Source organism: Peromyscus leucopus, unplaced genomic scaffold, assembly GCF_004664715.2.
Source record: "Peromyscus leucopus breed LL Stock unplaced genomic scaffold, UCI_PerLeu_2.1 scaffold_1107, whole genome shotgun sequence".
Lineage (NCBI taxonomy): Eukaryota > Metazoa > Chordata > Mammalia > Rodentia > Cricetidae > Peromyscus > Peromyscus leucopus.
The window spans coordinates 26527-54229 of NW_023504234.1; the positions used below are offsets into that span (position 1 = coordinate 26527).

At 49.0% G+C, this 27703-nt stretch overlaps 1 pseudogene; it reads left to right on the forward strand.

Moving 5' to 3' along the window:
• Nucleotides 1–27703, forward strand: part of LOC114685720 — a 63791-nt pseudogene that overhangs the window by 24099 nt on the left and 11989 nt on the right.

Sequence of the window (27703 nt, forward strand, 5' to 3'; positions counted from 1 at the left end):
GGAAACGAAAACTCCCTACATACTTGGGGTTTGAGTCTCTGACTCATCACTATTAAACTTTCCAAAGTAGCTGTACTGTGTGAAGTCCAGCAGCAGCTCAAGGCTCTGTTCCCTCCACATTTGTCCTTGTCCTCTCTTTGTTACTGCAGCCATTGTACCGTCACTGTGGTTCTGATCGGTGTTTATCTGGTCAGTAATGACATCCATGTGTAAACATTCTGTGGTGAGATGTACATTTTTATCCTTGGATGTTTTTAAGTAGTAGTTTATATATTTGATACATAGATCATTTCATTTGCAGTATCTGGGAGATGGTGGTTTATTGGTACATAGATCATCTCATTTGCAGTATCTGGGAGATGGGTGGTTTTATTGGTACATAGATCATCTCATTTGCAGTATCTGGGAGATGGGTGGTTTATTGGTACATAGATCATCTCATTTGCAGTATCTGGGAGATGGGTAGTTTATTGGTCCTTTGTATTTGTTTTGCAGTGGTGCTGCTGGTGTCAGAGACTCATTCAGAGCAGTCTACCACTGAGCTGTAGTTTTGAGACATGGTCTTTCTCTGTAGCCTTGATTGTCCCAAACTCACTCTGTAGCCCAGGCTGATCTCGAACTCCACAGAGATCTGCCTGCCTCTGCCTCCTGAGTGCTGGGATCAAAGACATCTACTACAGTTAAAGGAATTTTGGTAAAGACTTAATCGAAGCCAGGCATAGTGGCGCACACCTTTAATCCCAGCACTTAGGAGGCAGAGGCAGGTGGATCTCTGTGAGTTCAAGGACAGCCTGGTCTGCATAGTGAGTTCCAGGACAGCCGGACCTACATTGTAAGACCTGTCTCCAAAAAAAAAAAAAATTTTAGTTGAATCAATCAGCTATTTCTAAAATATTAGTTTTGTTGGTTCAGCTTTGTTTATTGTCTTAATTCATGACAAGCCAGTCTAAAATTAGTGGCTTAAAGGAATAACCCTTTAGTTTTTCCTGGGTCTGTGGTCTGGAGTTGAGGTGGTTGGAATTGTCTAGCTGGGTACTTCTATCGGTCTGTCTTCTGCCTTTTCCTTGTGACTGCTTTTTGAGGGGCTGGGCTGGGCTGGAAGATCCATTACAGGCTTCACTCGTGATCGTGTGTGGCTCTTGCTACAGGACCTTCACATAGTTTCACTAGTGACATAGCTGAGACTTGGTTGTGTCACTGCTTGTTTCTGGAGAAGAGCTGGAACTTCTAGTCCTCAAGTCCTAGAGCGTCTTTTGTATGTAGGAAGTCTAAGGCCAGTGCGGCGGGTCGGGAAGGGAAGTTACCTCTGCCTTTTGGTGTGATCAGTGGCCTGTGTGGGCAGGGAGTCCAGTGACGGTTGCGTTCCCACCAGAGACTAGCCATCTCCAGAGAACCTTCTAGTGGCTGTGAATAAACTTAGCTCCAAAGGAGGTGCCCAGAGGTTCATCAGCCCCTCCCCAGTGCAGTTCACTCTGCTTGGTCGTTGATTTTTACAAGTGGCGCTCAGTGATCTCTTTTGAAGCCATCTCTAAATCGCTAACTCCACCAGTAGGCCCTGACTAACTGGGGGAGAACTGCTTGTGGGAGCAGTGTTGACTAGTCTGTCTGTCTGTCGCCTTTTTGTTTGTTTGTGTGAGACAGGGTGTCACCATGAAGCTTCTGTCTGGCCTGGAACTCAAAGAGACCAGCTTGCCTCTGTCCCCATGTGCTGGGATTAAAGGTGCACGCCACCACACCTGGAAACGTCTATTTTTTAGTGACAGACAGTTGCTTGCCCTCTTTTTACCCCCTGTTCTCCGTGGAGGTAGGTGCCTGCAGTTGTAGTGGGAACCTTCCTACCCAAGGTACCGTGGCACCCCAGGTTCACTGTGCCCGCTCTGGTTTCCAAGGCTCTGTTAGAACAGTTGTGAAAGAGATTTAAAAGGTCGTACTCCAGAGCATTGAGGAGAACGCAGGAGGGAGAGGAACTGGAAAGTCAAGTTGTGGAGGAAGGGAATGAGCTTTCCTTGAAATCCTGGCAAGCATACAGGTTCAGGAGACAGCACCCTCTTCTGGCTTCTGCAGGCACTGCACCGGGGCACCACCCTTCACAACACACATAATTAAAATAAGATCAGAGATATTACAGCTTCTTTAGAGACGAGTGACAATAGGAGGCAAAAGGTGAAGGTATTTTTAACAGATCTTTCCTCAAGTTTATTTGTAAAAACAGCATGGGGTCCTGATCATCTGCAAGTGTGTCTGTGTGTCACACCAGTCCATCTGTCTTCACACTGGCAGATAGAAACCTTTTCTGTGGGCCTTCACAGGGGCCTGGGCACCTTTGGGAGCCTGAGCTGGAGCTGAGACTTCTGCCTTGGTTTGAACCTTGGGCTTTGGTTGGCAGAGCCTATGACCCTTGGCCACGTAGCCTCTAATGCACTTCCCAGGTGTGGAGTGAGGCGATGAAAGCCAGACGGCTGAGCTTGCCGTGGGCCCTTTGGCATCTTGGGTTTGACCACCTCAGACTTCCAAGGGCCTTGATGGCCTCTGCATTGTTGGCCTGCATCTTCTTCAGGCCTTCCTTGTGCTTCTAGCAAAGCACGTGTTCCTTAGGAACTTGGCGTCAAGCCTCTTAAGAGACTTGTATCCTTGTGACCAGGGTTTCTTGATGCCATTTCTGTGACATTTTCGGGATTGGTTGTATGTGGTGTGGTTCTTGGGACTTGGCAACCCAAGGCTCCTGAAGTGGCCTGGGACTGGAAGAGAAACCAGGTGAAGGTAATTGTAAAACGGTCTGTTTCTTGTCATGCCCCAACCCCATTGTTGGGGGTTGAACCCAGGCCAACCCTACTCTACTTCTAACACACTAGGCCAACGAGTCACTTTGCTAGTTTTCTCTGTTCGTAAGATAGGAAGAATTTTAATACAAGACAAAGGATCCCATGGAGAGAATAACTTCGGAATTCTAAAGTTACTCATTAGGGGTTTTTGTTTGTTTGTTTGTTTGTTTTGCTTTTTCGAGACAGTTTCTTTGTGTAACAGCCCTGGCTGTCTTGGAACTCTCTCCTGTAGACCAGGCTGGCCCTGAACTAACAGAGAGATCCGCCTGCCTCTGTTTCCCGAGTGCTGGGATTTAAGGTGCGAGCCACCCACTACCCGGCACGTTAGGTTCTTTATAGTGTGTACTGTTGGCATAAATTTAAGATAATAAAGCTGGGCATGGTAGTGCACACCATTAATCCCAACACTGGGTAGAAGTAGATCATTTCTTTGAGTGAAGCCAGCCTGGTCTACTAGGTAAGTCAGGCCAGCCCCACCAAACATATATATATATATGTTCCAGACAGTTTCTCTGTGTAGTCCTGGCTGTCCTGGAACTCGCTTTGTAAACGAGGCCGGCCTCAAAGCTCACAGAGATCTGCCTGCCTCTGCTTTCTGAGTGCTGTGACTAAAAGTGTGTGCCACCACTGCCTGGCCAACAATTTTTTTTTTTAAAAAAGAGACTAGCTAAGCTAAGTTCTCATTCCTTAAAGGGCTAGTCCCCCCCTTCCTAGTGTCATTCTAATTTGGTCATTTTATCTATGAAAAAGGTCCTTTATGGAAAATCAATTATTTTTTACGTATCTACTCTGTTCTGGTTGAGACTGTTCATATTTGACAGATAATTTCATAGACAACAGTCAATCCATTTCCATCTAAGCCCCAGCCCACAAGTTACACCTAGAGAAAAACAACTTAGACATCGCAGCATTCACAAAAAGAAGTAGAGGTAGGGAAAAAGCACAAGAGGGAGGTATGTAGGTCAGTGTGTGTGCAGCCTGATCAGAGACTTATTTATTTATTTACTTTAATCACGGTGCAGTCTGTGTTCTTCCTGCTGCCAAGGAACTAAGTCCAAAATTTCTGTTGATCCTGACCCCCCCCCACACACACACACACACACTGGGTTTCTCAGTGTAGTTTTGGTGCCTGTCCTGGATCTTGCTCTGTAGACCGGGCTGGCCTTGAACTCACAGAGATCTGCCTGGCTCTGCCTCCGGGGAGCTGGGATTAAAGGCATGTGCCACCACCGCCCAACCAAAATTTCTGTTTTTAATTAGGGCAGCAGTAATGGTGACAGTGTCTTAATCGCTCCTGTAGTTCCTAGTAGTTGGTTCTGTCACATACAGATCTCATTGGTTAGTTACAGCTACAGTTTGGTTTCATATTGTCTTAGAGCCAACAGCAAACAGTTCCAAATTCCAGGTTATACTCATCAACTAGGAAAAAGCCTGTGCACTTTACTCGTTCTGTGTCTGGGGTGTTTTATTGAGCAGTCTAAGCAACCATCAGCAGAGGGACTGGTGACAGTATCTGCTGTAGTCCAGTTCCTGCTGCCCAGTGTTCCTAAAGAGGACATTTCCTTGAAAAATGACTTCAAGCTGGGCGTTGGTGGCGCACGCCTTTAATCCAGCACTCGGAGGCAGAGCCAGGCGGATCTCTGTGAGTTCGAGGCCAGCCTGGGCTACCAAGTGGGCTCCAGAAAGGCGCAAAGCTACACAGAGAAACCCTGTCTCGAAAAACCAGAAAAAAAAAAAAAAAAAGAAATGACTTCACATCTTCGTGGACAGTCACTTCTGTCAACGGCCCTCCCCAGCTACCTGCCCAGGCTCAGTGCCCAACCTTTATCTTCTGAACCTCTTGCATTTACCTTCTGAGTGCTGGGATCGCAGGCTGTGCAGTGCTGGTGATTAAAGCCTCCGCTTTGTGCATCGAGGCATGCTCTGTCCTGTCAGCTGGGCTGCATCCCTAGCCATAGGCAGCAGCTTTCTGGTGTAACTCCAGAAGCCCAAGCAGCAGAAGCAGCAGCCGGTTCTGACCTCATCAGAACCAGCCTGGGGGCTGGTGAGAAGACTCCGCAGGAAAGGAGGGCAGCTGCTGCCTGAGCACGCTTCCGGAAGCTCTGGCCTGCCACCCCATGGGAGAAGAGACCCGGCGCTGCAAGCGGTGCTCTGACCTCTCCTTGCATGTCCATAGCTTGTCTACCTACATGCATGCGCAGTTTAATTAAAAATATAAACCTCTGTGCATTAGAGGACACATGGAGAGGCTGAAAAACAACTCCTGCAGAAAATGTAAGTAATGTGTGTGGTGAGGACTGACTCTCTAGTTTATGTAAACAACACTAAAAAATAGGCAAAGGCTTTGAATAGGTATTTCTCAAAAAGAAGGTGGAAAGCGGCCAAGACGCACGTGAGGAGATTCAACACTGCTAATGGTTAAGGCTGGTGAGGTGCTGGGGTCAAAGCAATGAGAGAGAGAATCGACTCATGAAAGTTGCCCTCTGACCTCCACAAGTGTGCAGTGACATGAAGTGCCCACATACAGATCACACACACATGCACAAATAATGGGTGAAATAAGTTAAAAAACAAACACTGAGAATGTGGACGTAACCCTAACACTCGGGAGGCTGAGGCAAGAAGATTGCCACAAGTTCAAGCCAGTCAGGGATAGTGAGATAGTGAGATCCTGCTGAAAAACAAAAAACAAAAAACCAACCAAACCACAGTGAGATACCAGTCCATACCTGTTGTGATGGCTATGATTTAAACAAGAGTTATTAGCTGGTAGTGATGAACCTGTGGTTCCTGCTACTTGGGACTTAAGGCAGGAGGATCACTTGAGCATAACATAGCAAGACCCCCATCTAAAAACAAAAAAGACAAGAAGCAATGTTAACAAAATGTAGAGAAATACGTTGCTGGGAGGACTGTAAAATGGTGCCTCTGCTATGAAAAGCAATATAGTGATTCTCAAAGAATAATAACACTCTAATGTATATTTTCGTAGGTATATTTTAACATAAATGAAAACATCCAGATAAAAACTTATGCTGATATGTTCATGTTATCAATTCATAGCAGCCAGAAGTGGAGGGGCTGGAGAGAGGGCTCAGGGTCAAGAGCACTGGCTGCTCTTCCAGAGGATCCAGGCTCAATTCCCAGCACCCATGTGTTGGCTCACAACAGGACTAACCCCAATTCCAGAGCATCTGAAAACCCATTTCTGGCCTCTTTGGGCACTACATGCACATGATGCAACAGACATACATGAGGCAAAATACCATACGCAAACAAAGTAATAACTTCTTAAAGCCCGAAATAGAGACAGTCCAATGCCTGTTAACTGATGGGTGGATAAGTAGAATGTGTCCATGTCTGGCGGTATTGTTTGGCTGTATGAAGTATGAAGTGTTCATGTTAGCACAGGGTGAAGTCTTAATGGCGTGATGAGCATTCTGTGTGGGAAGTAGAACAGTCACAAGGAACCGCGTTTTGTATGCATTTGATAAGATATTCATAATTGGCAGACTGGTGATGAATTATTAGTGTCCTGGGTCTGGTGTAATAAATGACTACCAATCTAGAGGCTCTGGTCTCTGGGTCCCATGGCTCTTTTCTCTTAAAGGGTCACACATGTTTATAGTTGGCTAGTTTTTGTTTTCTTTTTCTCTCTTCCTTTTTTTTTTTTTTTTTTTTTGATAGGGTCTCACTTCGTAGCCCAGACTGGTCTTGAACTCACTATCCTGCTTGCTTCATGCTTTTTTTTATGGACAGAACTATGAAACAGCATGTTTTGTGGGTTTTCGTTTGTTTGTTTGTTTGGTTTTTGTTTTGTTTTGTTGGGTTTTTTTGTTGTTGTTTGTTTGTTTGTTTTGGTTTTTCGACACAGGGTTTCTCTGTGTAGCTTTGCACCTTTCCTGGAACTCAATCTGTAGCCCAGGCTGGCCTCGAACTCACAGAGATCTGCCTGCCTCTGCCTCCCGAGTGCTGAGATTAAAAGGCAATGCGCCAGCATGTTTTTGAAATAATGAATAAAGCTCTATAATTTCCCTCTGTGTTTTCAGTTGAGATTAACCATAACAGAGTTGTTTGAGAGTGTCTTGGAACCACGTGTGTTGTGTAGGAGTCCCGTGGCCTTTCCTGTCGTTGGCAGATAATCTGCACTGGTGACCAGGTGTGGTTATTGTTAAGTTTAAGGTCCCTTTGCAGCCTTACTTGTGTCCATGTTCTTCACTGAGAACTGATGCAGTTTGGGTTTTTTTTTCTTCTCTACAGAAGAGGATCACTTAAAAGAGGGTTTTGGTTTTTTTGATACTCATTTGTTTCTGTTGAATTTTGAGTTTTTCTTTTGGTTTCTTGCATTTTCTCAGTTGTGAAAGCTTGATAGGCTTTCCGAGTGCAACCCAATAGCACGGTATGTTTGGAAAGGCTGTTTGCTGCCTAGTTCCTGGTAGTTGATACTTCCTATGACTTCATCTGACCTTTAGCGTTTCTTCTGCAGATGGAGTGGCTGTGTTCAGAGCCCTTGGGCAGAGTGCCGGCTGACACTGGCATTTCCTTTCTCACATCTTGTGGGGGCTCATTCTAGGCTGCCGTGGTTTGTTCCGGCTGCAGGACTGATGGGTATTTTGAAAGCCTGTGAGGCTGACACCACACTCTCCTGTCGTGTGTGTGTGGTGGGGTTCTCGTGCATGAGCTCAGGCCTCACATGTGCTTTGCTGCCAAGCCACACCCCAGCTGCTCCTGGCCTTGTCAGTGTTTTCTGTAAACTAGCTAGTGTCTGTCATCTTTGTATCGGTTGGGGGTTGGAGTGCTAAAGGCGTTAACACATGTAAAGTCTTTAGACCTGGGCCTGGTACCTGGGCCTTTTAGACATGTCTGCTCGGGTTATGGGGTCGTTGTTTATAGTCTCCTAAACTGCCTCGATGCAGCCCGAACGTAAGAAATAGTGACGAGGAGCGGGGCAGGAGCAGCAGAGAGAAAAGGGCAGCTATCTGCCCCTCAGCCTCTTTCCTCAGTCATCCTAGAAATCTTAGGGGCTCTGGAGATGAAAGAAGGGCCATACTCTCTCTTTTCAAACAGGATGGGAATGTTCACTCCTGTGGGAAGTTCAGTTTGGCCACCAGTGTCCACCACTGATGGTGAGCAGCCAAGGAGCAAATGGCAGCTAAGCTTTGGGGTCAAAGGCGCAGTGACAGTAGCTGAAGTCTCCTGTGGAAAGTCTCCTTGGCAGCTTACCCACACACCCAACATGTTCCTAGGTGACCAGCCCTTTTGAGGTGCATAAAATACGCTCTGCATGTGAGAAAGCCCTGTAACTAATTGCTCTCTCTGCCCCGCCCCTCTGTCCTCGTCTATAAAGCTGAATTGGACCTTGATGACTGTCGTACTTAGTAGGCCACAAGTGGTGCTGGTCATCTCAACATGATGTGTCTACACACCTGGCCCCAGGCACTGGATCTTCTGTCCCAGCCTATATGTGGAAAAGACTTTGGGGACGTACTCCTGTACTTCGTCTACTGTGTCTTGGGTCTGAGTAAACGTAGGTCATTCCTTCTGGAACCTGCTTCTTCCAGTCATGTCTTTCATGGTAGTAGAAAAAAACTTGCTAAACTGTTTTAAAGATCACAGGAGAAACAGTGTAGGTCTTTAACAGAAAGTCACATGTGCACCTGCCTGGCCCTCGGCCATCTTGTTTCCTTTCCTGACTCTGGCCTCCAACATCCCTATTCCCCATTCACCACAGGAGCGCACTTTGGGGACCAGGCCTCCCTTGACACACGGTCTTTCGGTCAGAAATTGATGGGGCATTGGGAAGGGGTGCTGACAGAGCCCCTTAGTGTCCCCTGCCCCAGCTGTGCGTCCTTTCCCACTGTCTGACCCCTCCCCTTGGGGACAGATTTCCCAGCTCCCCCTTCGTCTTACTCTGTCCCGGGAGACGGGGATGAATGGAGTCTGGAAGTTGATGAGGGATGACAGCTGCAGACAGTCCTAACTGGACAGGGCTCCATACGCGTTCAGTCTGTGCTCTTCTTCTGTCTTCTCCTCCGTCACCTTGTCAGTCCCAGGATTGCTTTGGAGAGCAGCTCGTGCAGACGGCGGTTCCAGGGCTTTGCTCTTCGGACTTCTGTGCTGGCAGAATGGGCGTTTCGGGGGGGGGGGAGGGAGGGATGGCCATAAACGGGACAGCTCAGAGAAAAGGCCTCTGCAGGCAGTGGTCTTCAGCTCTCACATTCGAGAGGAGCTTTGCTCTTTCTCTCTCTGTTCAGCTAACAGAAGAGCATCCTCAGTCATCCTGGAAGTTCTAGAAGGCTTTGGAGAAGAAGGAAGGACCATATCTCTCTTTTGGAACACACACAGATTTGTGTGTAAATACCCGTCTCACCAGCAGGGGAAAGGCCACCACAGTGTTGTTCCAAAAAGCTAAAGTACTAACACATCAATAGTGCAAGCCTCGAGACTTTGGACAAGTCCTTGGACACCACACGTGAACACACATGGACTGCCCTGTGATAAGAGGAGCTTGCAATGGGTTTTCTTAGCTGAAGTGTTCTCTTTGTCCGGGTGGAAGCTCTCTACACCCTTCTTAATCAGTTCCTCTAAGCGGGGGATCACTGACAGCCTCCCTGTGAGAGGTGGATTCCAGAGGAAGCCAAGTCAGGTGAGTGGCTGTGGCCATATCCGGCAGTTCCAGAGGCCAAGGCTTGTAGAAAGCAGCTCAGCTGGATGGCTGGGCCATCAGGGGTGACAAGGGGGAGTCACATGCCTTTGCTTCTCCTTTTGGGATTAAAGTACTTCCTGTTTTTCACTTTTAGGACGAAATACCTTTCCCTTGTGGCCCGACTCATTATCCATTTTCGAGATATTCGTAAGTAAGAGTTCCTATTTTGGGGTGATTGTGCTTCTTTGAGGGGCTGTATTTTGTGTCTGTGTGGTAGGAACTCTCAGGCAGTCCTTAGCATCTGAGTTAGGACATCACATGTTTCTGGGATGTTCCTCACTGCTCTTCTCCCCACCCTCCTAGGCCTCAGCCTTTAAAAATGTGCATTTTGACTTATGGAAATGTTGGCCCCAACGTGATCTGAAGTGGGCTTCTGTTCTCACTCCTTTTATGACGTTTCCATTTGCCTCTGGGTAGTTCTTATAAGTGAGCAGTTTACTTTGTAACGGGTTTTATTCCCAAAAAGTTGATGTTTGTTAATCCTAGGAGACCTGAACTGTGGTGTCTCTATGAGACTGGAAGTTTTTGAAGTCAGTTTACCCAAGTCCCCGCTCCCTCTCTTTTGCTGTGCTGAGGGTCCCCTTACCTCAACTCTTGTCCCCTCTGATTCAGAAGGGACTGTTGTGGTGTTAGCCTGGTGAGCAGCTCCTGGCTTTTCAGACATGGGTTGTCATAACCTCCAGGACAAGATTCTTGGCACCTTGGTGGTTAGGCAGAGGCTCCCAGTGCTGCTGGATGGACAACAGCCCATGCCGGGCACCAGGGCTGGTGAGCACCGAGTTCCAGCTGACAGCTGTGTAAGCCCCAGACGGGCTTGTCTTGATGGCCATCCCACCCCCGACCCCACTCCCACCCCCCACCCCCACCCCAGGTTGGGGGCAGAATGCAGGTTTGTAGTGGCAGTCACAGCTTTAGTGTCTGGTCACTGAGAAGCAAGGGAGGACATTGTGAATTCAATGCTCAGTGATAATTACTTCACACTAACTTTTTTTTTCTTTCTTTTTTCCCCCAAGACAGGCCTTCCCTGTGTAGCCTTGGCTGTCCTGGAACTCACTCTGTAGACCAGGCTGGCCTTGAAACTCACAGAGATCCGCCTGCCATCTGCCTCCTGAGTGCTGGGGTTAAAAGTGTGCACCTCCATGCCTGGCTACTCCACACTAACTTTTTAAAAAAAAGATTATTAAATTGTGTGTGTGTGTGTGTGTGTGTGTGTGTGTGTGTATCTCTTGTATGTGGGTGTGCACATGTGAGTGCAGGTGCCCATGGAGCCTAGAGGCATCAGATCCCCTTGAGCTGGAGTTACAGGCGGTTGTGTGCTGCTAGATGTGGGTATTAGGAACTAAACTCTGGTCCTCTGCCAGAATAGTGCGTTCTTAGCCAAGTGTGGCGGCAAAGACCTTTCTTTAAATCACAGCACTCGAGAGGCAAGAGGCAGGTGGACTCTCTATGAAGTTTGAGACCAGTCTTGTCTACAGAGTGATATCCAGGACAGCCAGGGCTACACAGAGAAACTGTCTCAAAACCCTCCCGCCCCCACAAAAAAAATCTACAGCTGTGTCAAGTTGGCATAAAACTAGCCAGCCACGACCTTTGAACCATCACTCCAAGCCAGTTCCTCACTAAGTCTTTAACCAGAATGGCCAGCAAGGTAGACTTCACCAATCTTACTTTTTTTGGAGTATTGGAAGGTACTTAGGTACTTAAGAGAAGAAAAAGTCTGAAGAGTAGGCAGCTGGATATCCTGGCATGGATTTCCATGCCCAGCTCTTTAGGATAGTATCCTGGGATGCACACAGCTCACATACTCACATGGAAGGACTAAGCAGGAGGCCCTGGACCGCCAGTTGTTAGGACTCCTCTTTCGTAAAAGGTAAACTCGGTTCCCTCACCTAGAAAATGGCGGTGACGCCACACCTGGAGTGAGCTGGAAGGGGAGGTGCTCAGCGCTGTTCCTTTATCCCCAGCCTGGGTTCCTGTCACTGGTCTTTGTGACTTTGGACCCGGAAAGAAAGGCCCAGGGTCGCTAAGCTTGGTGTGCTAGCCTTGGGGACAGTTCACTGAGGTCGAGTCCCAAGTTTCTTTGCCCCCTGTGCTCCCAGACCATTTGTGTGCCGCAGTGCTGGCTGGCATCTCCTCACTGCTCACACAGAGTACCAGCATCCCCTTGGGACTGAGCCTAGGTTCTGTCGGCCTTGTTTCTAGGCATGGTCAGTTCAGTTCAGCAAATGACCCTGGTCAGACACTGCAGAACTGACGCTGTCCAGGGATGTGTGTGCGCGCGCGCGCAGCGCGTGCGCAAAACTGTTTACACTGAGGTTTTGTGTTTGTGTTTCTCTGTAGATAACAAGAAATCACAAGCTTCTGTCAGTGGTAAAGTTTTCCAGTGTGGGAATGGCAGGAATGAGATAGTCCATGCCTTGCATGGCAGGGGTGGGGGGGGTCAACCACATACTGGACTGGAAGGTTCCAAAGATCTCAGGTGGAGTGGCAGCTGATGAGCTCTGTCCCAAGTCTTCACCCTTTGCTTTCTTGTAGACTGAAATTACCCCCAATGCTTTTCCATCTCGTTTTATTTAGCAGAAAGATCATAAAAAACTTAGAAGACTTTGTACATTTCTAGAGGAACCGTTGTAATCGTGGTATTTTAGTGTAATAACCCATAGTAATATGTCATAGGTAACAGCTGTGCGAATTCACTGCCTCTGTTTCTTTCTCTTTTGGGTGTGGGGGCATGTTTTTGAGACAAGTTCTCTCTATGTAGTCCTGGCTGTCCTGGAACATAATAATAGACCAGGCTGGCCTCAAAATTCATAAGAGATCTGCCTCTGCCTCTTGGAGTGTTGGGACAAAAGATATACAACCCCACACACCGAACTTTATTCACTTTTTTGTTGTTTTTAATTTATTTTATTTATATCTTATATATATGAGTGCTCTGCATGTATACCTGCACGCCAGAAGAGGACATCACATCCTGTTACAGATGGTTGGGAGCCACCATGTGGGTGCTGGGAATTGAATTCAGGACCTCTGGAAGAGCAACCAGTGCTCTTTACCAAGCCCCTGTTTTTTTGTTTTTTGAGATAGGGTTTCCTTGTGTAGCCCTGACTGTCCTGGAACTTGCTGTGTAGATGAGGCTTGACCTCAAAAACTCAGATCCGCCTGCCTCTGTCTCCCGAGTGCTTTGATTAAAGTCATGTGCCACCAACCATACCACCCGGTATCCAGCTCACTTTCTTAAGTTACAAAATTGTTTGTGAATTCAGAAATCTTTAATATCAAGGTTTATCATGTAAGGGGAATTGTGTTCGTTTGAATTGAACTCTTTGAGTTCTGCCTTCTGAGCTGTCATAATGGAGTTTGCAGATCCTCTCGTGGCCAGCTGATCTTCAGCCTGTCAGAAAAGGGTATGAGGTTCTGTGGGAGAGCGTTTACGTAGCATGTGCAAGGCACTGGCTCCATCTGCAGAACCACCACCCTCCAAAAAAAAAGTGTGCGCTAGCTACCGCGCGGACTGTGTGGCTTTGTGGCTTACCTGGAGCTCTAGGCGCCCCTGCTTGGATGGCTCCCTGCCTGCAGCCAGGGCTGGTCAAGAACACGCGGCCTGGGAGTGCCTGGCCCCTGTCCTGTGGAAGCAGAAGCCTCCGTGGGTGCCAGCCAGGTCTGTGGCCAATGACCAGCCTGTCTAGAGGCGGTTGTCTGCTGTGACGATGACATCTGGCTCCTTGGCGTTGCTGCATTGACCCACCACCTGCTGTCCTGAGGCTCAGTGGGCACGGCTCTGCCCGAGGCCTCATCATTCCCTTTGCTTGTCCTGATGTGCTGCTCCTGGCCCTGTCTGTGCCGGAGCGGCGTTCTGCAGAGAGGGCTGCAGAAAATAGGGCGCGGGTGTCGACGCGCCTGCCCTGCTGTCTGCTCCTCTCCTCTAGCCGCGTGCTCCCTGCCTGCTGGAGGAAGAGTCTCGCACTCCGGTGCTCGGGAAGTTTGCTGTGCGCTTCTCCCATAGGAGGTCTGGACAGGGACGGAGGGGTCTGGTTGCTAGTGACCCGAAGGGAAGCTGTGCACAGCACAGGGCTTCCACTGTACCCATCATAGGAACACTGGCACAGGCTGGCTGATACATGGAGCATGCTCCCTGGTCCTGAGGCTCAGGTGCCAGCAGTACCCCCAGAGTCCCTTATACCCCAAGAATTTGGGGGAACTTCCAGGCCTCTGGCTCCTACTTGGTTTGGGAATTTGAGTTGGCCAAAGACATAGAGGGGGGACCTATGCCCCAGGAGCCATTTACCTGTGAGATTGCCCGCGTTGGGTTTCGATCCTCAGACACCAACGCGCGCTTAATGTTCCCACAGACCCATGAATGCACTGGCAGAGCCTCACTGGTGGACCCACTCCAGGAGCAGCTGGGATTGGCATGCCGCCTCGGGGCCCAGGACAGTCCCTGAGCGGGGAATGGGTGGCCTTGGAGCCATGGGACAGCCAATGCCTCTCTCCGGGCAGCCACCCCCTGGAACTTCTGGGATGGCCCCTCACACGGCATGGCTGTGGTATCGACAGCCAGCTCCACAGAGTGAGTACTGGTGCTCCTGGGCAGGGGACAACTGCCAGATAGCTCTGTCCTGGATAGCGGGGTACACGGAGGAAAAAGCCAAGCCTTCTCTGAGCGTAGAGGAGTGAGTCGTGCTGGCCTTCCTAGCTGGGGCTGTGCAACAGGGGAGAGACTTGCTTATTTGGAGGTCTGTGGTTTGTTGGTTGATTGGTTGGGTTTTTCAAGACAGAGTCCCTCTGTGTAGCCCTGGCTGTCCTGGAATGTTCTCTGTAGACCAGGCTGGCCTTGAACTCACAGATCCACCTGTCTCTGCCTCCCAGGTGCTGGGATTAAAGGCGTGCGCCACCACACCGGCCTGGCAAGGCTGTGTTCTAATTAGTGAAATAGAAACTATTTGCTGAGATTTGTGGACCACAAACAATTGATACTGTTCGCAGAACCCTGTGCCCACACGGGAGCCATTGAGGTTGTGGGTATCTGCTGCTAGCCTCTGTCCCACGGTCAGTCTTGGTTGTGCATCGCAGTCAATTCGTTCCTGCACTTGGGCTCTCCTCTCTTGACGGAGGTGCTTTGCCCTCCTCACACTTCCTGTAGGACATGCCCTTGATTCCTTACATGCAGTTGCCCCTGGCTGGGGACTCCTTCCGTTGCAGTCAGCTACATTGGTAGAAATTTATTTGTTGGAGACAAAAGTCTCACTATGTAGTCTTGGCTGGCCTGGAGCTTGGCTCAGTACTACTGCCTCTGCCTCCCGAGTGCTGCTGAGGTTATAAAGCTTGTGCCCTATCCTGGCTATTACTTGATGGTTTATAGTAAAGAGATTGCTTTAGAATGTTGGGATTGGAATGCTTTTGTGATTTGCAGTTTGTCTTGTAATCCCACTCCTAAGACTAGGTCTTAAATGAATTATTTTGCAGACATTGAGTGGAGAGGTTGTGGTATCCTGTTTCGTACCCACTCTCCAGTCTGATGTTGGCCCACATCCCTGTTTTCAGCTTCAGGGCCTGGGCTGCTGCGGCTCTAGTCGAAGGCTGAGTGGTTCTCCCGCTCGTGGCACCCTGCTGTCTCTCTGCCCTTGCCCTTGCCTCCGGGGCTCACCTGAAGTCGGTGCCAGTGGCCTCCTGTTCTGTCCTCCTGATGCCTTCTGCAGGCTCTCCTCTGTCATTTAGCCCAGTTCAGGTCTTCAGCCGGTGTCCCTAAAAAGGCACAGCCTAGGCCAGAGGTCGTGCCAGAAAGTAGAAGCTGCTGGCATTCTTAGCAGTATAACGCCTCCCTGAGGTCCTCAGAGCCCTGCTCAGTCCCTAGCACTGGTGGTGGTGGGGGGGGACTTGGGATGGAATTTAATGTTGGTTAAGAACTTACTGCTAAGCCCCAGTGACCAAAGGTTAACCTCTAGAACCCCACATTTTTGGAGAAAACTGTCTTCCTACCAGTTGTTCTCTGACCTTTACGTGTGTGCCTGGGGTAACGCGTGTGCCCCCCTATTAAATCAATGTAAAAGTTAGAGAGTGTATTAGCAAGCTTTGTACTTTTAATGACAATGTAATAGTTGAAAAACTATTCATAAGACAGTGGAAGTAAGTTATAAATTTCAAAGCAATAGAAAAATGGAATAAAAAACAAAGCCGTAAACAAGCCAAACAAACGTCAAGTCCAGCCCAGTTGTCCAAACAGACCCTTGCGGTTTGAAGAGCAGAGGCTGGAAGGGTTGGCTCGGCAGTAAAGCACGCACTGCTCTTGTGGGAGACCCACGTTTCGCACTCCCCACCCATGTGGGCTGACTCACACTACCTCTGTGACTCCAGTTCTAGGGGAACCCCAGGGCCTCTGGCTTCGCAAATACTTGCACTTATGTACAACCCCCCCCCCCACATACACATAATTTAAAAATAAATCTTTAAAACAAAAGAAAAAAGCAGAAGCTTAGAAAAATGAGAGACAAGGCCTCAGTGGTAAGAGTGCCTGTCTAGTGTGCATGTCCTAACATATTCAACTTACCAGAGAAGGGCAAGAAGGTGGAAATATGTTAGTCATCATGAAATGAAACTTAGCCTTGATTTTTTTTTTTTTTTTAAGATTTTGTGTGTGTGTGTGTTGTGTGTGTGTGTGTGTGTGTGTGTGTGTGTGTCCCCGTCCTGTCTGGGCATTGGATCCCCTGGAAGTGGAGTTACAGACAGTTGTGAGCTGCCCACCCACAGGTGCTGGGAACTGAACCTGAGTCTCTGGAAGAGCAGCTGAGTTTCTCTTAACTGCTAAGTCATTTCTCCCATCCCCAAGGTTCTCTATAAAAGAATAGACTGTAAATTATTTCTATTACATTTTGAGAGACATACCTGTAAGTGTAAGACCAGAGAAGTAATGGAAAATAGAAATGAAAAGATGGAGTGGACAATTACCCCCCAGTCCCATTGGTAATGGCTAGTTAAGGAGACAAAAATTGGTTCATTAGAAAATATATTTTCTATTTTATTTTATTTATGTGGTTTGAGTGTTTTGTCTGTGTGTATATTTGTGTACCATATATTTACCACCTAGTGCCTATGAAAGCCAGAGAAGAGGGCATCAGATCTCCTTCAACTGGAGCTATTGGTGGTTGTGAGCTGCCACATGGATGCTGGGGATGTGAATGATGTCCTTGACACGAGCAGCTCTTAACCACTGAGCCCATATATTAGAAAGGATTCAAAACGACATAATGATAATTTAAGCACAGGATGGAATAAATGTTTATGAAATAACCATGAAGTAAGCCTCATTAATTTCAGAGTTTTATAATTGATCATATGTTTTCCTGGTATCGGAGATAGAAGTCTGTAACACAAGAGAAGTGGAAAAGTTCTCGAACCTTACGACAGTGTCTACAAGAAACTGTGACAGCAGTGTTGGTGGTGGAGACACAGTCCTTCGTGTGTTCAGACGAGAATGTGAAATTGTTCTCTAAAAGTTAAGCACCGCACGGAACTGGAGGATAGCTCAATGGTTAGTAGCACTGGTTGCTTTGTAGAGGACTTAGATTCAGTTCCCGGCACCCATGTGGTGCTTAACGACCATCTGTGATTCCGGTTCCAGGGGATCTGACACCCTCTTCTGTCTGTGAGCACTGGCACACACGAGGTTCACAAACACATGTGAGCAAAACATCCATACATATAAAGTAAGAGTGAGTAAACCATAAGCATGCAGGGACTAGAGACCTGACTGAGCAGTTAAGGGTGCTTCCTGTTCTTCCAGAGGACATGAGTTTGGTTCCCAGCACCCACATCGGACGGCTCATAATCACCTGTAGCTCCAACTTCAGAGAATCCAGTGCTCTTTCTGCCTCAGTGGCACATGTGGCATACATTCATACAGTTAACACACACACACACACACACACACAACTAAAAATAAATATTTAAAAAAATGAAGCCTAGGCTGGGTAGCAGTGGTGCACGCCTTTTAGTCCAGCACTCAGGAGCAGAGGCAGGCAGATCTCTGTGAGTTCCAGGCCAGCCTGGTCTATAGAATGAATTCCAGACCAACTAAGGCTACACAGAGAAACTCTTGGAAAAAGAAAAAAAGCTATAGCTCAGCTGCCACACTCTTGAGGGCATTTGTCCCAGAAGAATGAACTTTCGCATAAAAACTCCATGTGCAAGCCTTAATAGTGTTACCTATAATAGCCTGGCCTGCTCTTCCCTCAGCTCTTATACCCATGTGATAGTCCTGTTAGGAGGGTCCACACTGTGTAGAAGGAAGGAACCGTTACTGGTACCACTGACCCTGGTTACCAGATCCATGGAATGGTAAGCTCCAATCACAAGAGTTCATTACTATCCTCATTTAAAAATAATGTTTTTAAATGTGTCGGCCATGGTGTTCAGTGCAAGGCTAAGCTAGTCCTCTCCTTCGGCTTCCCCATAGAGGGAAAAAGTAGATCCTAGCTCAGGAGGAAGGCCTCTCAGATGGCTCTTGACTCTGGACCACATTTTTAAAAGTTATATTTATTTTGGGGGAGAGTTATGTGTGCCAGTATGTGGGAGGAGGTCAGAAGACAGTTCTGGGAGTTGATATTCCTTCCAACATGTGAGACCTAAGGGGAGGGTTTTGAGTGGGAGAAGTAACAGTTGAGAGATACTTGTGTTGAACTATTGAGTGTTCTCTTGCAGGGATGGTGTCTGGACCCATCCAGATCTGGTTGTGATCTTTAATTTTACACAATGATATCAACTGGGCTAAGTATACAAAAGATCTGTTATTTTTTTCTATTAGTTTTATTGAAGTACAATTTTATTTATTATTTATTTTTGTTTTTGGCAGGGTTTTTCTTTGTAGTTTTGGCTGTCCTGGAACTTTCTCTGTAGACCAGGTGGCCTTGAACTCAGAGAGATCCGCCTGCCTCTGCCTCCTGAGTGCTGGACTAAAGGCGTGTGCCCACCACCGCCTGGCAAAATACAATTCTTATTAATACAGTTTTACTCGTTTCAAGATTCTCTGCACTATTAGTTGGCTTTTTTGTATAGTCACACTTTCACAGCTATTATCCCAATCAGTTTAGAATGTTGTCATAGCTCCAGGAAAGTTTCGCCTTAAAAAAATCTTGTACGGTTACCAACTGTTCCTATCAGGATTCACAGTAGCTCAGACATGGAAGTATTCCAAGTGGTTTACCAGTTTGATGACTGAATAGACCAAATCCTGGGAGTACAATAAAAAATGCCGTGCGGCTCATGACCTTCCACAGCCTGAGTGACCTTTGTACAAGGAGAGCACACCCAATTCCTAATGACGTTTGTATGACGTGTTTTGAGATATAGTATATACTGCTTTCCAAGGCTGAGTGCTCTGTCTGCCTATAGACTCGTGGCCCTTTTCTTTTCTCGGGTACAAGTGCCGCTTCCTCTCGGCGCGTCTCAGGTCAGAACAGTGTTCAGCAGCCAGAGGCAGCTCTGCCGGGAGGCAGTGGCTCTCACTGCCTCCTTGTTGTGTTGCACTGGGACACCTCAGGGTGGCACAGCCTAAGTGTAGATGCTCTCTCCAGCTCAGCTTGCAGCTCCAGCAAGTGGCGTTGCACAACAGCACAGCAGCAGCAGCAACAGCAGCAGTTCCAGCAAACAACAGGCGGCACTGCAGCCAGCAGCCAGCAGCAAGCAAACAGCAGCAGTTCCCAGGCACAACAGAATGCCATGCCAAGCAACAGTTCCAAGCAGTGGTGCAGCAGCAGCATCTCCAGCAGCAAGCAGCAACAACACCTGATTAAGTTGCATCACCAAAGCAGCAGCAACAGGTACCAAGTTCCCTTGTCGCTATCCTGGCCTTAGTCCTGTAGCCCTTGAACCTGGGAGCAAGTGTCAGTCCTGTGTGGGCTTCCCCCACAGGAGGGAAAAGTAGATCCTAGCTCAGGAGGAAGGCCTCGCAGATGGGCTCTTGACTCTGGACCAGGAACCCGCTGCGTGTAGCAGGGTCTTGTAGCATATATGAGCCAGGAGAAGGAGGTGGACACTCCAAACTTACTCCAAACGATTCTTTGTAGAATTTCGAATCATGCATTCCTGTCCCACTCATCTCCCCGTCCCTCAAATCCTCCCTCTATCCTTGCAATCTACTCCCCAAAGTAATATTTAAAAGAAAAAACAAAGACATAACAAAAAAAGAAAAGAATCTTGTGAAGCTGTAGTGTGGCCGTTGAGTCACACTGTGCACCCTTTAGTCCATTCATCTTTACTTTGCAAGTGTTATTGCCATTGGAGTCATTGGTCTGGTTTCTCTACTCCACGATAACGGCTCTCACAGGGCTCCTCTTGGATGTCCTGTTGTTGTCCTGTGTCACGGAGATTCTGATGTTTTGGATTTGTAGCTTCGTCCCCTTCGCATGCTCCAGCAGCTCATAGATGAAGGTGGATTGTTTGGGTGGCCAAATCACAGCCCTGGTTCTGAGCCTGAGGTGGTAGCTGGGTTGGTCAGCCGCCAGCTTTCCCCCATCGTCACTACGCCAGCGAGCTCTCCAGCACTGCCTCAGCCTGGCCACCCAGTGCAGCCTGCAGCAAGGGCGGGGCCGGTGCTCCCTGCTCTCAGGCCCTCAGGTCCAGGTCCTCCTCGCTCATATTATCAAGGGCAGTTCTACTATCTAGGCAAGGTGCAGGGCCGGGTGTGTGTGTGATATGTGTCTGTCTGTCTGTTCTATGTGTCGGTGTTCGTGTTCTCTCCTGTTCTTCACTCACACCACCAGGGTCAGCTCTACTGTTTTGCCCAGGCAAAGTGCAGGGCCAGAGGGTCTGTAGTGGGTGCTTGTGGGCTCACCTACACCTCGACAACAGGCGTTTCTTTTGAGGACACTTACGACTCCTGTTTTGTTTCTTAGTGTTGGGTGCAGAAATCAAAAATTGTTAGATAGTGTCCTGCACGGCATCAGTATGTCATTCTAGAAGTGCTCCTGTCAGAAGTGGCTTGCAGTCAGAATCTAGACATGCTCACATCCATTTTCCTAGCAAGTGTTGATTGAGGGAAGAAAGACCAAGGAACATCCTCAATCTTCTGGCCTCCTCTGGCCTTGGACCTCCCTTTCCCATGCTGGCTGTTAGTCTTTAGCCTGAACATGGTCCTTACGGCCGTCCTCATGAGTCAGACGCGCGACCACTCCAGGAGGGAGACGACAGCCTGCTGGAGAGGTACAAGCAGCTGTGGTTGCTTGAACGTGAGGCCTGCCTGCTGTGGCACGGTGCCTTTCTTCATTACCCCCTCCTGGACCTGTGTCACTTGAATCATGCTAGTTGTGAACCATCTTTTTAGTGGCCAGGACACGAGAACACCTTTGGTTTTTCTTAGGTCTGAAACAGCTACTGTTGGTATGAAGCTGGGTCCATTTCCCTAACCCCAGCTTCATGGGTTCAAGGCTAGCCCCTTGGGGCTGTTGACTGTAACTGGTGTTTACTGTTTCGTCCTCAGATACAACAGCAACAACTGCAGAGGATGGCACAATTGCAGCTGCAGCAGCAACAGCAGCAGCAACAGCAGCAAGCATTGCAGGCCCAGCCACCAATGCAGCAGCCACCAATGCAGCAGCCACAGCCTCCCCTTCTCAGGCCCTGCCCCAGCACTGCAGCAGCTGCATCACCCTCAGCATCACCAGCCGCCACTCTCAGGCTCAGCAGTCCCCAGTTGCTCAGAACCAGCCGGCAGCCCAGCTCCCACCCCAGTCACAAAGCCAGCCTTTGGTGTCGCAAGCACAAGGTCTCCCTGGACCAATGCTGTACGCTGCCCAGCAGCAGCTGAAATTTTGTGAGTACCCGATGCCTTTGGTGGCAGAGCAGCGGCGCCTCCTGTGGTGCTGTGTGGTCAGCAGTGCCGGTGGCACGTCTGGTGCACGTGGTGCGATTAAGAGGGAGTCTCACCACGTGGGAGGGCACGCTTTGTCCATTTCGGTGGGTTTGTTTTCCTGTGGTGCTGGGCGAACCTGGGAGCGTCATGCAAACTAACGCTCTACCACCAAGCTCAGCCCCAACCCTTCTTAGCCTCCTCACTTCTGAGACAATATTCATGGAAAACTTAATTATTTCCTGCCTCATGTGCATCTCAGTATAAAGTAAATCTCATAGCATTTACAGAAAACAGACTATTGCCAGCAAAACTAGTTGCCATGAAAAAAGCAGTTTGAGCATCTTTTCTGATCTTGGTTTTGTGGCCTTCTACCTGTGACTCATTGAGTGACATCAGGACCGAGATCCCACCTGGACTGAATGTCAGGGTAAAGGAGAGTCAGCTGGAGGGGTTGTGAGATCCCACCTGGACTGAATGTCAGGGTAAAGGAGAGTCAGCTGGAGGGTTGTGAGATCCCACCTGGACTGAATGTCAGGGTAAAGGAGAGTCAGCTGGAGGGGTTGTGAGATCCCACCTGAACTGAATGTCAGGGTAAAGGAGAGTCAGCTGGAGGGTTGTGAGTTGCAGGTACAGTCGCTCCCCTACTACCTGGAACCAGCCCTTTGGGACCAGAACCTTGTGCACTCCTTGACATGGTGCCTACAAGATTGGCCCGGGTAGCTTGGAGATCTAAGGAGACTCCCAGTGTGCATCTGGCCAGAACCTGCCCTGTACGTGCAGTGGCGTCTTCACGTGGTGACCCCCGCAGTTATATGTTTCCTGTCTTCATCACCCGAGGTCATCTTTCCAGCTGAGCCATGTGCCGCGTGGCTGGCCTGCTTTCCTGCATGGAGTCTGGGCTCTCACTGTCACTCTTAGGGACTGAGCAGCCAGCTGTGTGCTCAGCTCTGGAAGTCGTTGCTTAGCTTGTGGTTGTGGTTGGTGTGCAATGGAGGGCTTTTTTCTCGCCAGAGTGGGACTTGGCTCTGCCAACTCATAGGCAGGCTGGTGTGGGACATTTCTTTACACTCCGTGTGGTCAGGCAACAAACAGTGTGGACATCATAGCTCATGGTGACATTGCAGTCCCATCCCTCATCCCAAGAGAGGCTTCTTGTTTAAAAAAGAAAAAAAAAAATTTGGTGAGGGAAGGGGGTTTCCTGCGGTGCCGCAGTTTGAGTGTCGAGGTCAGAGGACAACTTTTAGGAGTCAGTTCTCTCCTACCACACGGGTCCTAGGGCTCAAACTCAGGTTCATCAGGCTGGACAGTGGGCACCTTTACCCACCCAGCCATCTTGCCAGCTCTGAAAGTTCCATTCTTCAAGGCTCCCACGCAGGTAGTGGGTGCTCTGCTCTCTGTGCAGGTTCCAAGTTGCTTTTTCCTTCCTCCTTCAAGGTCCGTGCTCCGATGGTGGTCCAGCAGCAGCAGGTGCAGCCCCAGGTGCAGCAGCAAGGTGCAGCCCCAGGTGCAGCAGGTGCAGCCCCAGGTGCAGACAGCACAGGCTGCCCAGATGGTAGCTCCCGGCGTCCAGGTGAGGGCTTTGGGCGCCCAGGGTCTCTGTAGTCACCAGCAGGTGTGTGCCTGCCTCAGCATAAAGCTCTGTGATGAGAGTTGTGGTTGGATTAGAGGCTCCGCTGGTAAAGTATTAGGGATTTTCTATCCTTTGGGGACACACACACACACACACACACACACACACACACACACCCTGAGACCCTCAGAGTGGCTTCTCTGCTTGGGACTTGCTGGAACCTGCTCGTTGCCTGGTGTGTGCTGTTTCTGTTTCTCCTTGGGTACCCTCATCCTCCTTCCTTCAGATCGTTTGAAAGAGATGCTTTAGAGAGGAAAGCTTCAAAGTTCCATTCTCTTTCAGCTTCCACTGGAGCCTCAGAGCACAGCTACCTGGGAATGGACGGCAGCTCTTTAGAAAGTGACGGAACGGTGGCATCTTATGCTCTGGCCTGTGCCACAGCAGGAACAGGGAGAGAGCATCCTGGGCTTGTGACCCTCAAGGGGCTTGTGCTGTGTGAGGAAAGTGTTTACAGCATCCCTATCACTGACAGTTCGTACCCATTCTCCTCATATCCGATGTCGGTGGATGAAGGCAGGCAGGAGGCCGGGCTAGCTTTTCTTGGTGTCTGGGGTATTGGACATCTAGGGTCCCTGTGAATCGTCTTCAAGATCAGCTTCGTCTTTTGCTGTCTGCAGTTCTTCCCATCAAGCGGGCAGGCACCCTGAGAGGCCTGACTTGGGCTTAGCTTAGAACTCCTGCTGGCTCCTGGCCACAGAAATACCAGGACCACCCTGAGGTCCATGAGCCGGGTGAACTCGGTGTCCAGACACATGACAGCCCTTCCTGATCCTCAGTGTCACAGCTGTGTCCCCGAGGAGAGGCGTTTAGTTAACCTCTCTCATCCTGGACCAAGTGACCTGGGTCCAGGTTCTTGTGCTGCCTGCACACTCAGATTCATGTGACCTTGTGTGGAAGCACTGGGATCTCCCGTGTGTGGCTTGGGGAACCGAGCGCCCCGTTGGGGTTACAGTCCATTTCCCATCACTGCTGTGTGTCTCAGGCTTCTGGTGGCTCCTTCCTTTTGATGTGAGTCAGCACAGTGGTGACACAGTGACTGGAGACATTTTTCTTGTTCCTTTATCACCTTCTCTCTGGGGACCTGGGATTCAGAAGCTGTGAACCTCTGCATTGCTGGCTTAGCCAGTAAGAAGGGAGGACAGCGGGGAGCCGTGGGAGGACAGTAGATACCAGTGGTGCAGGCCTGTTCTTTGCTGGCCTCTTGCTGGAGCAAGTGTGTGTGTCCTCTTGCTAGCTTTGTGGTGTCTTATCAGGCACCAGAAGCAGGTGTGGCCGTGTGTGTTAGTGCTCCACAGCAGGTGCCGGGTGCACAGCTTCCTTCAGCCCCTGCCCTGCCCAGCTTGAGTGTCCGTGTCTCCTCTACCCCAGGGGGAGATGAGTGGCAGGTGCAGCTTAAGGTAGGCATAGGTCCTTCCTGATCAAGTAGGGCAGCGAGAAATTGTCTTCGCTGGTAGTCAAGAGGGTGATCACTGCTTTGGCTGATTTCCTTGTGGAGTTGGTTTTTTAGGACTGTGCTTCAAGAAGTGTCCTCCACCTGCCTTCAGTGCTTTCTTTGGGCCTTGTATTTCTGTGTTTCTCAGTCCAAATGTGATGTCTCAGGAGGCAGTCCTGCCACTGATTTTCTTTCTTTTCTTTCTTTCTTTCTTTCTTTCTTTCTTTTTCTTTCTTTCTTTCTTTCTTTCTTTTCTTTTTTTTTTTTTTACTAATTGTTATTTCATGCATATATATGTGTGTGTATATATAAATGTATGTCTATAAATATATATTTCCTAAATATAACCTATTCAGTCCATATAATGTTACTTGTATGTTTCCGGGGCTGATTGTTTTAGCACTCGTTCGACCATTGGTGTACTCTTCCCTGGGGGAGAGCTCCTCTCCTGCTTCCAGCTTTTTCTCAGTCACCTCTGTGTAGGGTTGAGACTTCATGGCTTTTCCCTGTGCACTTTGGATGCTCATTGGTGTCATCTTGGTGAGACTTTACGGATGTAGCTTCTGATGTTGCTAGGAGGCACAGTCTCACGGCAGACTCCCTGGTCTCTGGCTCTTACAATATGTGTTTCTTTTGCAGTGTTCCCTGAGCCTTAGGTGAGGAGAGAATTTTGTAGATGCACGACTCTGCGTCTTGATTGGCTGTTGTTTTCTGTAATGATCTCTCTCTTGCAAAGAGAAAGTTTGCTTGATGAGGGATGTAGACCCAACACTTGGCTGGGTTTCCATGAGGCTTGGTTTCCCTCTTGTGAGGTCTGTTGGTTACTATGGTGTGTGTGCCACTGCTGCCCTCAGGTCATCCTGCCATGCTGGTCCTTGATACGGTTCATGGGCATCATAGCCGGGCAGGGCTGTCGGTTGCCTTCCTCTTTGGGGGAGGGGCACGCCAGTCATTTCCAGTCAGGTCTGTGGGCTCTGTTTCTGAACTGCATGGTGTCTTTAGCTGTAGGGCTCCTTTTTCCAACCCTGCGGGGGCCCGGGGGTGCAAACCAAGGGCAACAGCAGTAGGCTGTATATTTTGGGAGTCTCTTAGAGAGCCCTGGCCAACAACTCAAAAGAGGGCTTCTCATGTCTACTATTGGGGTTCTGTTAGCATGGTCTTTGCATCTTAAAAGGGAGCACCTGGTAGCCCTGATGAGAAAAAGTTCATTAAAACTTTGGGTGTGTGTTATTTTACTTTTGTGTATCTGTCTATATCTACAAGAATTAGCTTGTAGGTTAGCTGGTTATTTATCTATTTAGAGTGAATAGTTAACAGTGTGATTCTTTATGTCTTTTTCAGACATCTTTATTGTTATTTCCCCTCCCTCCTCCTTGCTAAGAGGCCCCTCCTTTCTCATTTCTCCTACCGGATCACTTGCATCCTGCTGTCCCCTTCCCCCGCTCCACCTTCTGTATTCACCTGCTGCGTTACAGTGTTATGGGGCCACTTGGCTGGTCTCATTGCCTTGTTCTGCAAGATGGGAGAGGAGCATGGCTGGGTGGCTGGGGCGTGATAGACCCTCCTGAAGGGAAGGGCCCTGGAATCAAGGCATCTTTGAAATCCAGGTTGCCTCGGTGTCAGGAACAGGGCTGTAGTGCTCTGATTTATGAACCTCAACAAAGTGTGATGCCTGGAGAGAGTATAAGAGAAGCACCCAGAGCAGGAAACAGTGTGTGGGTTGTTTCTGGTTTTCTCCTATCACTGAAGTTGTATTGTCTATGAAGATTCATTGTGTGGACTTGGTCTCAGGAAAGACCTGGCTGGCCTTTAATTTCCTATGTAGCTGAGGCTGACTTTGAACTTCTCGTCCACCTTCTTCTAACCTGTGTGTTTCAATTCCAGGCATGCGCCACTACACTCAGTGTAGGCAGTAATTGGTGGAGCCAGGGCTTTCTGGGTGCTAGGTAAGCACCCCCATCATCTGTATCCCCACGCCCCTGTGCAGTTTATAGATGACATTTTCCACACTGTGTGTTAGCTGGGCACAGAGAGGAAAGGTTGACCTGGGCTCATAGATGTGGAGGTTTCCGTCTACAGCTGCTTGACCCCACTGCTTTGGGCCAGTGTTGGGGCAGGCATCGTGACAGGGAGCATGTGGTGGATCGGAGCTGCCACTTGAGGCGACTGGGACATCAAAGAGAGGAAGGACCCATGTTCCAGTTTCTGCTGTCGTGTACTCGGCAGCTCCTTTTCCTGTTGCTGGAATGAAATGCTGTGACAAAAGAGAGTTGAGAAGGAGGTTTTCAAGGCCCAGTCCACAGCGGTGGGAGTCAAGGTATGCAGAAGCTTGGCGCAGCCGGCCACAGTGCGCCTCACAGTCAGGAAACAGGGAGCAGCCGGGCATGGCGCTGTGCTCTTTAAATCCCAGCACTCTGAAGAAGAAGCAGGCAGATCTCTGAGTTCAAGGCCAGCCTGGTTTACATAGCAAGTTCCAGACCTCTTCCATCTGCAAAGAGAGACCTGACTGTAAACAAAACAAAAGCAGAGAGCAGTGGCTGCCTGTGCTGAGACTGATCTCTTGTTGATGTAGTCAGGGCCCTGGCCCAGCGCGTGGGGCCACTCCTCTCAGTTAACCTAATAAGATACCCCTCACAGGAATATTGGAAACGCGTCTCCCTGGTGAGTCTGAAGATCATCACGTTGACAGTTAACACTATCACTTCTATACACACTGGTCCAGTAGTACCACCTGAGAAATGAGCTTTAAAAACATTTGTTTAGGGGCTGGAGAGATGGCTTAGCAGTTAAGAGCACCGACTGCTCTTCCACAGACCCAGATTCAGTTCCTGACACCCACATGGCAACTCACAACTGTCTGTAACTCCAGTTCCAGGGGACTCAACACTCTCATAAAGACATGCAGGCAAAACACTAATGCTCATAATATAAAAATAAGCAAGTTTAAAAAAAAGAGTTAAAAAAATGGTAAGGTGTGGTGGTGGCACGCCATTAATCCCAGCACTGGGAGGCAGAGGCAGGCGGATCTCTGTGAGTTCAAGGCCAGCCTGGTCTACAGAGTGAGATTCCAGGACAGCCAGGGCTACACAGAGAAACCCTGTCTTGAAAAACAAACAAAACAAAAAAAAATGTGGAGCATAGTAAGCAAGTGTTCTGCCACTGAGCCTCAGCCACAGCCAAGCTTCTAAATTAGGCTTGGGATTCGAGATCAGAGAGCACCCTCTGTAGGCAGAGACTCCCGGGCAGCCTTGTGGAGTATTTTGGTAGC